This window comes from Protomyctophum parallelum (genome assembly GCF_964188405.1).
Source record: "Protomyctophum parallelum genome assembly, chromosome: 20".
NCBI classification, from domain to species: domain Eukaryota; kingdom Metazoa; phylum Chordata; class Actinopteri; order Myctophiformes; family Myctophidae; genus Protomyctophum; species Protomyctophum parallelum.
In genome coordinates, this window is record NC_139718.1 from 8073323 (window position 1) to 8086721 (window position 13399).

Here is a 13399-nt window from a genome sequence, read left to right on the forward strand (position 1 = left end):
AGCTCCCGGCAGGATCCGCCGGGAGAAACTAGACGCAGCTGCACGACATGAGACTAATTAATTAGAGCGACAGAGAGAGAGAGGAGTGTGTGTGTGTGTGTACGTGTATAATCAGCAGAGAGGGAGCGACTTTTCTTTTCTCCCTGTAAACAAAAACGTCTGGGTTTCCGAGGCTAGTGGGACCCCAACACCACCCTGAGGGCCCAAAGATGACAAAATGATGACAAAACAGGTGTGCCCTGTTAAGAACTAGATTAGACAATTTCTAACAAATTTGGAACAACTGGATAGTGCACATTGCCCCTCTGAGAGCGGACTTTGTGTGATCTCACTGGTCATTTGCCTGCTTTACGATTGTAGAAAATGTTTAAGACACCTCTCCTTCTCTCATGGTCGAAGACCAAAGCTGTATTGTTTTTGTCCCCCTCAGCAATAGTGTAGGCTATATACTTTTTTGTTTTTGTTTGTTGGTTGTTGTTTTTTTGTCTGTCTTTTTCTGCCCACTCTTTTCTTTTACGAACACACAGATAATATTGGCATGGATTTTCCCATGAGGGAGGGAAGAGGGGTGGAAAAAAACTAAAAAAAACATAATCTTGGGAATTTTCGTGTGAAAATGCTATCTGTAATGTACTGCTCTTTCCAAATAAAACAAATATTATAGATCAGGTGTGCCCAAAAGGTAGATTGTGATCAACGTTTCATGCTTATGTAGACAAGTGCAGGGGCCGTTGTGTAGTGCGAGTTTTGTTTTTGGTACTAGCCTATAACCTACAGCAGTAGTAGGATACAGCAGCTTGTGGTTGCTATAGTTGTACACATTGCACGCTAAAAACTAATAACAGCACACAATGATAAAAAAGAGAAGGGATTGACTGAGCCAACCCGGGAGATATCTGATTCCATTGACACTCACATGGCGTGTTGTTTATGAAGCAAACAGTAACAAAACATTTGACCCCAGCAGCAGCTGTTGTTTTAATCATCAAGGTTGATCGGCCCAGGCCGTAGCGTAACGGTCTGGGCACCGGACTGGTGATCCAGTCGCGGTGTGCCGCGGGTTCGACTCCCGGACCCGACACGGCCTTTACCGCATGTCATCCCCCCATCTCTCTCCCGTTTCCTGTCAGCCTACTTTCTATCCCTTAAAAAATCAATAAAGGCGTAAGCCACAAAAAAATATCTTAAAAAAAAAAAAAAAAGGTTGATCTGATCCAGTAATTAAAACCAGCCTGTTCACCCAAGATACATTAACAAACCTCGGTTTGTTAATTAACCTGTCTCCGTCAACAAAAGCAAAGCGGACTGCTGTAAAGCTATTTCCAGTGTCACACCATACTACCTATTGAAACATGCAACCAACACACAATGTTGTTTACAAACTTACAAAGTTCATGTGTTTTGACAAAAGGAGACATATGGCAATGACACACTTAGGCCTCATTCACGGCCTCATTTGGTCGTTTTATTTTGTTTTTTTGGGCCACCACAATGCTTTTCCAATGGGAGTCCAAGAGGTGAGCTGAAACACTGCCTAAAAAAAGTATTATTGTAATTAATATTTTGATGTGAAACTTGGTAGAAGACCACATGATCACCAAAATGAGGCAGGTAAGGTTCATCCTCCGGGAGGCATGATTGCATTCAGCATATTTATGGCCAGATCATCCTGTCAGATTTTGAGATAATTGTGTGGTCCTGGAGGAGAATTACCATGAGTGGGTAGTGTTGTTGAGTGACGAACAGTAAGCAAGGACAAGGACATAAGCTTGCACACCAAGGGCTCCAGCATCATGACGCATTGGAGCCCTCGGTGTGCATAATAATTGTAGCCTCGCGTTGCGATACTAACCCATTCTGACCGGGCACCCATTTTGGTGTCAGCATCATGTTATGCTTTAGCTATTTAAAAATAGCAGATCTACAAGCTCATATCGCGCCACCGAGTGGCGCGATACGAGCTTGTAGGTCTGCTATTTTTTGAAAAATCGAAGAACGACTGACATTTTTAGAATCTGATCTCAGGTCAGAATGGGTTCATCAGACCAGTGTGTGTCCGGCGGAAACCTCGTATGAATCTGATCTCAGGTCAGAATGGGCTAATGTATCACTGCGCTGGGCTTCGCCTTGGGGCATATGCATATGCAATATAGGGGCGGGTGAAGTGTGGCTGCGCCAGGCTATAATAATTGGGCCTCGGGCTAATGTTTTATTTTTTATTTTTTTTGGGTCGGTCCAGGCATGCGTTTAGATAAAGAGGTTAATGGGTTGGTTTTGTCCTATTGCTTATTATTTTTCTTTCCCTTTCCGACACCCTTAGGTACAACCAAGTTGTATAACAGTAATAATTACAGAGAAAATAATTTGTCATAGAAATGTAACGGTATTTGAAAAAAAATGTAAAGTAATTGGATAATCCTTTGATGTACTGTATGGTGTAAAACATTCATGATGCTCTGATGAAGGCTGCATAGCCTTTTTGGTGTGTGCCAATAAAGAAATGGAAATGTGAGTACTTTGTCCACCGCTTGTTTAATTTTTGGATGTGCTACCTTTTTGGAACTTTTTTTTAATGTACAGTATACTGGATTTGGGTTTGGCACTCCTTTTCTCATGTGTAGCCTACTATTTACAACTTTACCAAAAGCTTACCCAAAAAAAAGTATGTATTTTCTATCAAATACACACCCCATGAAGCCTTGAACTAATGGAGATTATTTAGTTTTTGTAAGGCAATAATTTGATGACCGGGTCATAGGTCAGTAGGAGACTCCGCCCATCAACAAATTATTGGTTTAGGAATACAGATTTTAATTTTTGAAATAATCTTGATTAATTCAAGGCAGATAGACCCGTCACATTAGCATGCCCATCCTGCTGCCACTACTGGGTTTTACCACCTGGATATTGACTTGTTGTTTTCTTCTCTCTGACATGCTTTGGCAAATTTGTCATGGAGATTTTGCCAATTTGTGCGAAAATCGTTTCTCTCAGAGAGGAATTATAGGTGTTTGCACATCCATCCTCCTCAGCCAACGTCTCTTAAAAACGATGCACCGATCGATTAGTTAGTTAGGTCAGGTTAGATAGGTTAGTTGATTTAGTAAAAATCCCTCAATGTCTAACATAAAAATCTACACTTTGCTGATATACAGAAAGAATACAAAAGGCATATTTCATTCCTTAATCAAATATATATTTGACTATTTGCGATACAGCTGGGCCAGGCAATGGCATCTTTTTCTTTTTTTTAAGTACATTTTATTCAAAGAGTATGACATCATATGCAATTTTCACAGAAAGAGAATACGACTCTTTGTTTTTTACATTTTCTCCCACAACTCCTTTCCCAGTCCTCCCCACCCACCCACCATCTTTCCCCACGAGGCCAGACATACAAACAACATACAAACACAGGTATAAAACCAAAAGGTTGGCAATGGCATGAGGAAAACAAATGAATGAAAAGTGCACTGTCTTGTCTGTCACATCCCATGCAAAAGCAGAGACGTTTCTGTGGCTACCATGGGGGGACTTCTTATATTTTTACAGCCCCACATGTGCGTTCCTCGGCCACGTGCAGGCGCAGATAGCACAGAAAACCACCCAATGATAGAACCGCAGAATTTTCGATTAATTATTAACCCATTTTGACCTAAAAATGTCTGTTTTCTGAAAAAGCTATGTTTTCGTCAGTCGTTCGGCACACTATGACCTTGTAGATCTGCTATTTTTCAATAGCTAAAGCATAACATAATGTTAACACCAACAGGGATTCCCGCCCAAAATGGGTTAAAACTAAGCAACAATGTTTGCTACTAAACCAAGCAGTCGGGAGCCATACAAAGTCACAGATATGAAAAAACTGTTTGACATCAATTTATCACAGTGAGTTTAATTAATTCTCTGATGGCCACATGAAGGATTGGCCAGTCTGACAAAAAGGAAATGGAGCTGGGAACATCTCCTTTGGTCCACCCATTCCTGGGACATGTGAGAATGGTACAGTGGGGGGAAATAAATCCATTGTGGGTGTACAGTATGTATGGGATTTTTCTCTATCACACCATCACTAAACGCGGGTGAAATTCACCTGCTAGTAGAAAAGAAGTGGGCAGGGAAACAAAACTACTTTCTATGATGACACTGAGCATCAGGAAGGTAGGGGAGAGCCGCCAAGGTTGTAACGCTTCACGGTTGTAACATGGACGTTATCTCTTAATTGGTCAACGCCACCATGACGCCATCGCGTCAGTATGTGTACAGCAACGTACTCTACGTGCCCAGGAAGTTTGAAGTGTTTACCTTTATCCTACGGGGAGTTATTGGCGAAAAACTGTATAATTTTACACCTGGAGTATATGTGTGCTACAATTTTTTTCTTTGGTGTTGGTGAATAAAAATACACATGAATGTCTTCATGCTTATGTTCTTCATTAGTTTGCATCGTGTTTAGACGGAATTCACGTTCATTCTGGTCTGTAAGCAACGGCAAAGAAAACTTGCAAAAGTGGGCCATTTGTAACATGTTACAAATGGTCCGCTTTCCATTCGATACCATTATACGTAATATTTACATAATTGACATATTGGCCAATATTATATGTTCTAAATTTGTATTGTATTGTGTAGTGTATTCTAAAATTAGTTTAGGGTTGTATAACATTGTACAAAAAAAAATGTGACGGCTGAAATTTATCTGGCACGCCCTATGAAATCAAGCCTCGCCCTCGTTTTTGCGACTGAACACATGAAATACGACCTGTGGGAACCATGGAAACCATGGAAAAAAAATTTCTCCCGTGCCTTGCTGCCCGCCTCACCCCCCTCTCTCATACACACACACACACACACACACACACACACACACACACACACAGAGAAGCACACGCAACTTGCAAGCCCAACTAACTGGTGTCTTGTTAAATAAATAAAGAACGAACACCTGCGTTAAATAAATAAAGAACGAACACCTGCATGAATTAAATAAAGTTGTAGGCCTACCCTGTCTGTTTCCCTCTCACCTCGCTTGCCTTGCTGTCATGTCCACGCACGCACGCACCTACATGACACGTACATCGACATTGCATCGCCATGAATGGAATTAGTTTGTAGGCTGGCCTATATAAATTTTACCCATTTGTGCGCAGTGCACGGCGAAGGCGTGATACTGCGCACTGCTGTGATATTAAAGTCCTGTGGGTGAGTGTCAGTGATGCCTGCATGAGAGATAGGCTATCATGTCGTCAAGGCAGTCATAATCAACGTTTATGTAGTGATTTGATCATTGATGAACGAATCATAAACATATGGATGAAGGCTTGCTTGCATGTGTGCTGGTATGTGTTGGCGACGCACGCCGCGGTCCCGTCCTCCCGACCCCCGAAAATGATCTCGCTTTTATCTGAACTGTCAAAACTGTCAAAACCTGTCTAAGCACTTATTTAAATGGTGAATGATTAAGCCCCTTACGCCTACAGTATAGTCAGAGGAAGGAAGGAATGATGATAACCCTAACAACAATGGCAATTACAACAACAACGATGACGATGATGATAGTAGTAGTAGTAGTAATGATAAATAAATATATATAAAGATAATGAACAAGATAAAGTACTACCACTCGCCAGTAACAGTGTAATAACCTCATCCAAGCATAATAGCAACCATAAACGTATGTCTGTATCGTGAGGTCACGATGTGGTCACTGTAAATAACTATTGTTGATGTTATAGATGCGCCGCCAATAGCCAGTGTCGCTAAAAACTGGGTTACTAGATGTTGCTGGAAATCACTATGGGTTATACTGTACAGTGTACACCCTCCAGTACCAGATGCTCATCATTAAGAGGTCAGACTGTGCTGAAGGAAACCAAGCTACCGGAAGGAGCCATCATCCCCCGCCATACACGTATCCCAAGCAGGTGAGTAGGAATAGAAGGCAGGGACGTGTACGTCTATAATGTGGCCGTGTGGCGTATTTTAACCCATTTTGTGCGGGGACCCCTTTTGGTGTTATGTTATGCTTTAGCTATTGAAAAATAGCAGACCTACAAACTCATAGCGCGCCACTAGCTCGTATAAGGTCTGCTATTTTTTTAATTCTCGGAGTGTGTGTCCTAGTCCAATGTGGAAATTATGGCAGGTTTGAGCAGGGGAAGGCCAGAATGTAGGACTTGTAGTGAAGGGTGTGTCGCGAGGGAGGCAGGGAGAGAGAAGAGAGAGGAACAATACATTTCAAAAAGGTGGTATTTTAGAGCAATCAGGCTAGTCACAAGAGATGTCGAAAGTGCCAGAGGATAACCGTTGCTGTCCTATATTGATTATCCCAGTGGGATGCCACACCAGCCAGAAATGACACCAGAAAGGCAGGTGCCTCAATCAAACACACACACACACACACACACACACACACACACCATGGATAATGTATTTTGTGTTGAAAAGTTGGCTATCTTAGTTAAATTAAAGATTTTTATTTTTTTTGCATCGTGACTACGAGCTGTGCAACCTCTCCTTATTATTTTGTGTATCTCCCGTGGGCAGAGGACTGGTCGGCACCTCGATCGGTGTGTGCTCCTACCTCCTTATTTGTTGAAATAATAATCAAAACATACAAATTAATCAGTAGCTAAAGTTGTCAAATATTTGGAGTGGAGTAAAAAAAATATCATATTTGTTCCCGAGATGTAAACTAAAAGTGCTACTTAAGTAAGTACAGTGCTTCAGCAAATACTTAGTTACTTTCCAACAATGTAAGAACATAATATGTGTATTAGTCATAGACAGACATGCAGTGCATTCACAATCTTTATTATCGTCTACATAGAGAACAAATACCACTCCAACATTATAATGCAAAGTTAATCATTATTGATGTACTGTATCACTGCTGCTTTCCTCTTTGGAAACAATGCTGAGGTTAAATAACTGTAGGGTAGTTTTCCATACAAGTATGCAAAGTGTTTCACACTAATAAGACCACTGTTATAAGTAAATCTCATTTTAATTTACTTTGAATGCATTCATCAAGTCAGCTGTCTGGAGTATTTTATTTATGTTAAACTAAACTAAGTTCACATACTCAAACTGAAGTTCAGATTAAAAACAACATGCAAAAAAATAAAATAAAATCGTATGTATGTATTTTCTAAAATAGGCCTATTTTCTTTTAGACGCCTTCCACAAAAGGGCGTGGGGGTGCTGCCGCACCCTCAGCGCCCATAGTTTCAGCGGCTATGTCGGGGTCACGCTGGCTGCCGCCTACATTGTGGCAAACGTGGCAAGCCACGCCAGAAAGGCAGAAGCAGCAGTAGCCTAGCAGGCAGAGAGCCAGGATGATGTAGGGCAGAATGGTGGTCCAGAAGGCAAACTGGTAGACGGTCTTGTCGCAATATTGAGCCAACGTGGAATTTGTTGAGTTTGTTTCCAGCGTCAGCGTCTTATCGTAGTTGGGCTCATAGATGGAGTAGATCCACACGTTACCTAGAATCAGTGGTTGGAAGAAGTACTCACAAGTTTTACTTAAAGGTCCACTGACATTCCCAAAATTCAAAAAAATCCAATGGCAGTCCCTCAGTCAAATTTAGTTAGCAGTAGGCACTCGACAGAGTGCAGTTCTAGTTACTTGCGCAAGCAAGTACTAGTTTCGCCCGGGACTCGTATTCACCGTCCCAGCCGTCCCGCCAGTTTTGATGCACCGTCCCAGCAAATTGTGCCTGATACGGCAGTGGTGCCAGATTGCATACATGTATATGTAACCCTAGTTATTCATTCAAACTAATTTACAGACGGTCCCTAAATGTAGACATTTGTAGACGCTCCCTGAGTTTGCCCTGCCTGTGCCCACTTCAATGCGCTGCTGAGATTACACACAGGTGGAACGAATTTGAGGAGCTAACGAGCAAGCTACTGCAAGTGTTCGTCGTAGCCTGCCATCAAGCTCACAGATTCAGACATTGGGGAGCATTTTTTGTCATACGACAAAAGAATAGACAGTGGCGGTGCTCACAAATACCATGTTTTGGGACCTGTTTTGGGCATTTTGCAACCTGTTGATGAGCTCGCAGATTTCGCGGAGCGCATCGCAGCCACAGCACAGAGCAACTTGACGCTCTCTGTGTGTGTGTGTGTGTGTGTGTGGGAGACTGAATTTGGGAGAGAGAGAGAGGTAGATGCGGAGCGCTCTGGTTACGTTCAAGACAATCGCGTGTTGTGTTTATACCGACCCGGTGTTTTGACTATTCGGTGATATATTTTCGGCCTATTTGAGCCGAAACCGAATAGGCCGAAAATACATTTTTAGCCATTTTCGGCCGAATATTTTCGGTGGCCGAATTTTCGGTGCATCCCTACATAGGAGCATTACCTTTAATCCTCCCAACACTAAAACATATCGTCATTACGTCACCATTACGAAAACCAATTACACTCTGGCATTTGGTCCTTTAATCCACATCTTTATTATGTCATTATTGAGAGCTATACAGATGTATGTAATCTGGCACCACTGCCGGATCAGGCACAATTTGCTGGGACGGTGCATACGCATCAAAATTGGCGGGACGGTGCATAGGCTACGGCGCAAAGTAACCACAGTATACCGCTAATTACATATACATAGTATATGTATAACTAGCTCTCAATGATGACGTAAAACAAATGTGGATTAAAGGACCCAATGCCAGAGTGTAATTGGTTTTCGATGGTGACGTAATGACGATATGTTTTAGTGCTGGGAGGATTAAAGGTAATGTATCCTATGTATACATGTATGTAATCTGGCACCACTGCTGTATCAGGCACAAGTCATTACTGAGATTTGACAGTTTGTAGCGGTCGAAAGTACTTGCGCGCTCTGCTTGCGCACTAGTAGGCCTAGTGTGCAACAAGCAAGTATGCACTCGACAGAGTGCAGTTCTAGTTAGTCTTAGTTTTAGTCATCTATAGTTTTCATTTAGTCTCCATTTGGTTTTCGTCAGTGAAAAAAGGTAGTCAACGAACACTTTTCGTCATAGCATTAGTCGACAAATTCAAACCCTGTGGTTGTTTTCCTGGTTGTGGATGAAGGAACCAGGCTCTCAAACTCACCAGTGATGAACCAGCATAAGATGAAAAGACCCGTCACAGAGTTCCAAATAGCGCTGATGATGTTATCCTTCCCCAGGCACCAGGAAAGCACATTCTGCACCGTGCAGAAACATCCCAGCACCAGCAGGTAAACGGGGATGTAGGGCTGCCTGGGGCACTGACCCAGGTACACTGCACCTGTGTGGAAGACAGACATGCTAGGATAAACTTATTTATCTCCATCTTTTTTAACTTTTTGTGTCACATTAAATAATTGACACAGGGGTGAAAAATGGGTTACAAAATCGTGGGATAAACAGTAATACATTTTTTTTTAAAGCCCATAGACTCCAATGCATTCAGTAAACGTCCGGTTATCCCCATGCTCAATATAAGTCTATATGTAGGAGATCCGCCATTGGACTGGCCCCATGAAGTGAACGGAGATTGCGTAACTCTGTCTTACGGTTCTGGCCTGATTTCCCATTGAAATGCACTGGCAGAATTCGCCCTCATAGGTAGAATAAAAGTGCGGCGTGACCGTGTCCTGGACGGACATGCATTTACTGTTTATGGCAATAGCACATTTCCAAAGTGCTTTAGTGTGAGCTTATAAATCTTAAATGATTTTCACCTAATTAAAATCTACCACTGTACAAAAGATTTGTACAAATATCAAGTAGAATACATAGTCCATCTACTCACCTATTGCAATGTGGGCAGTGTAGTACACAATGAGGAGCACTAAGCCACATGCTGAGGGAAGATAGATAAGACACATTTTGTACAAAGTCAACAAAACAACCGTTAGTGTTCATTGCACGGTTCATTTTGGACCCATTTAGCCCATTTAGACCTGAGGACGATTCTACAAATGCCTTCTAAATGCTAATAGTTTTCTGAAAAACATATGTTTCTATGTCAGTTTCTATGTCAAAGGGGTTCCTGCCCAGAATGTGTTAGGACAGGAAGTCGGGAACGCATCTGTGTCACTTCAACGTTTAACCACCTTAAACATTATTTTAAACTTTAGCGGTTGAAAAATGTACAAGCTCATAGCGCGGCTCCGAGCTTGTAGATCTGCTATTTATTTTTAATCGTGACAATGTGGCGCAAATCTTTGAATATATTCTTTCACATTGAATGTTTTTAACTCATATATTTGCTTCTGGGGGTCCCTGGAACAACATATTTTCAGATGGGGTTCGGCGGCCGATTACATATACTTTTGCGGCTCCTTGACATGAAATAGTTTGAGAAACATCTGTTTTTTTCCCCCTCCTCTATGGACTGTCCTAAATAGGTTAAGGGCAGGATGTGTTTCTCACGTACCTGTCGTGCTTTGTGAAGTCATTTTAAGACGTCTCTCTAGGTCGTCCTCAGATGAGTCCTCCATCGTCAGGAAGTGACTGGATCCTCAATAAGAATGTGTCTTACAAAATGAAAGAAAAATGATATAACAATGAGCTATCCAATATACAAAGTTAAAAAACATAATAATAATAATAATACATACAAACATTACACAAAAATCACTATGTTTCGCCTTAATAACCAGCATAATCTTTTGACTGGTGTAAAATACCAACCTGTGTTGACAGAGTTGACTGGGAGATGTGGGCCTATACTTTGTTGTTTATATGTTATCATGTTAACAGATAATCAGTTCACTAAATGTTCTTCCTCAATGAAAACAGGCCCAGGGACCAATCATGGCACGAGGGCAGATTTTCTATGGCCCGTGGCTTCCTTCCTAAAATGTATTATTATGAAATTGAACGTGGCATTTAATCCACAGTTGAATTTGAATGATGAGTTGAATGATTCTTAACTGCTTGTTCCCTGTGTTGTTTCATTCTCCAGATGTGAGAGAAGGCTGAACCCTATCTCTTTACAATTTAGGCATTTAGCAGATGCTCTAAATTAAGCATTTATCATGAAACATGCGTAAGCTAAGAAAGTAACAGTGGAATATCTATATAATGGAACTATACATATAAACTATACATACTATACCATGCTATACATACTATGACGTGCTATGACTATACAATGCAATTCTAGTGCTGTCTACGTAACATATAGGTCTGTATCAAATGCTATCTAAGTCTACAGAAATGCTATCTAAGGGGGTAGGGTAAGTGCTATGGGCCATGATGGAGTCTGAAAAGGTGGGTTTTCAGACTACGGCGGAAGATTGGGAGTGATGCTGCAGTTCTGACTGCAATGGTGCATTCCACAGTTTTGGAGCCATAAGGGAGAAGAGTTTGGGACGTGTGGAGCGTTGTCCCGCGTTTTTAGTGAGGGTACTTTTTAGTGAGGGTACACGAGAACACGATATTTGATTAAAGAGCATTAATCCAGCTTTAAAAAAATAATATTTTTACTTTATTTTCGCTTCCGACGCTGGACCCCATATGACTCCATGGTAGAAACAACCTACATGTGGATCTTCGGGGCACGCGTAGGTGGTCATTAGTGATTTTAGTCCTCAGAATGGGATAGAGTACATTGTTGGGAGCTTAATAAAACATTAATTCGAGGTCGTGCTAACCGTATTAATAGTCCGATCGGCAGGACAATGCCGCGAGCGACCCTATCACCAAAATGGAGTATTATCAGTTCCAGGCATTCAGCCGGATAACGCTTCTTCTTCTCTGCTTATGTCGTTCATTCTGTTTCCACTGGCCACTGGGTTGTGTATCAATTCAATACTGCTATAGAACTACTCAGTTACAAGTAAAAGTCTGGTAATTCAAAATGTACTTGAGTAAAAGTACAAAAGTATTGGTATGGATTTGAGCCATTTCACGTTTTGAAATGTATAAACATCTTTTGAAAGTAGTTGATTATTAGCTTATAGATCAGCTGTTTTCAAATGGCCGAAATGTAATGGTTGAAGGTTACTGTATGTTTTGTTATAATGGTCCGACTCTACAAAGTAACTAGTAAATGAAGTTTTCAAATAATTTTAGTGCAGTAAAAGTACCAGACGCGTGACTAGATGTCAGTGGGCCCCGACCAGGGGGGCAGTGAAGCCAATAGTGTCTGAAGCCAGTAGGAAATCCTGACTTCCTGAAAGTTCATATAATGGCCTGTTGTGGCGCTGTCATTGGGCCCAAAAAAACCCCATAGCTCCATAGAAGTCCATGTATTTGGGCCCAACTTAACCTAGACTGTATTACCTTAATAAACATGGTCATGAATACTTTCTGCTTCCAGTCACTAGTTTAAAGTCTCATTTCTCATGTCATAATATTCTTTTTGGAAAATGATGGTCCCATTTATAAAAAAAAAGACCATAAAGTCAAGTATGTTCTGAGGGGCGTGGCTACCGTTACAGTCTATGATCGGGATCCACCCCCCGCTCGAGTCAAAATAAAAACCAACGAAGAAGAAGGGGGAAAGTCCCGACTCGTTGTCTGGGCCAGCCAACGGCCAGCTGGGCCCAAACGGATCTAGAAAGATGACGATTGGACTGACAGGCTTCATCTTACGTCCATATCAGACCCGGAGAACGCTTTGTCCATATTTTTTTACAGTCTATGGCCCCGACGCACGCTGATCAGCGAGTATCCCCCCCCCCCCCCCCCCCCCCCCGTCGCGCTAGTAACGCCCCTGAAATATTTATTTGCCTCTGAGATAAGTAGAAGTAAAATAATTGAAATTGGAAATGTAAAGTACAAACACCTCAAAACAGTACTTAATTATATGTTGTTAGTTACTTTCCGCTACTGCTTCATACATCATCATCATCATCATCATCACCACCACCAGGGTCCACATATAGCCGATCGGATCGGGTGAGAGGGTGATCGGAAAAAATCCGATTTTTTTTGTCGAATGTTAATCTCAAAGAAAGATGTAGCCTATAAGCAATGAGATTTTGTAAAAACGGTTGTGTTTATGCTAGTTGTTTTCCTTCTGGTCCCCAGTCAGAGTCAGAGATCATCAAACAAAGACTAGTCAATTCAATTCAATTCAAAGGGCTTTATTGGCATGAGAAAACATACGTTTACATTGCCAAAGCAGAAAGAACAGTACAACAATACAGCAATACAATCAAAACAAAAACAAAAATTATGTACTTTGTCAGATTTGTCAGACTAGTCACACTCAGGGGCGTAAAAGACACCTATGTATGATGAAAACAAAGGAAATGAAACCCCTGCTATGCACGATGGGATAGGTGTCTGTAGTACTCTCTCTGAATGAGAGAGCTACTCTTTAAGACTTTTAACTTGACAGTTATATAAGCTGTAGAACTGTATTCACTCTAATTAACCAATACATAATATTTTTTCTATGATTCCATGCTTTCATAGAAAGA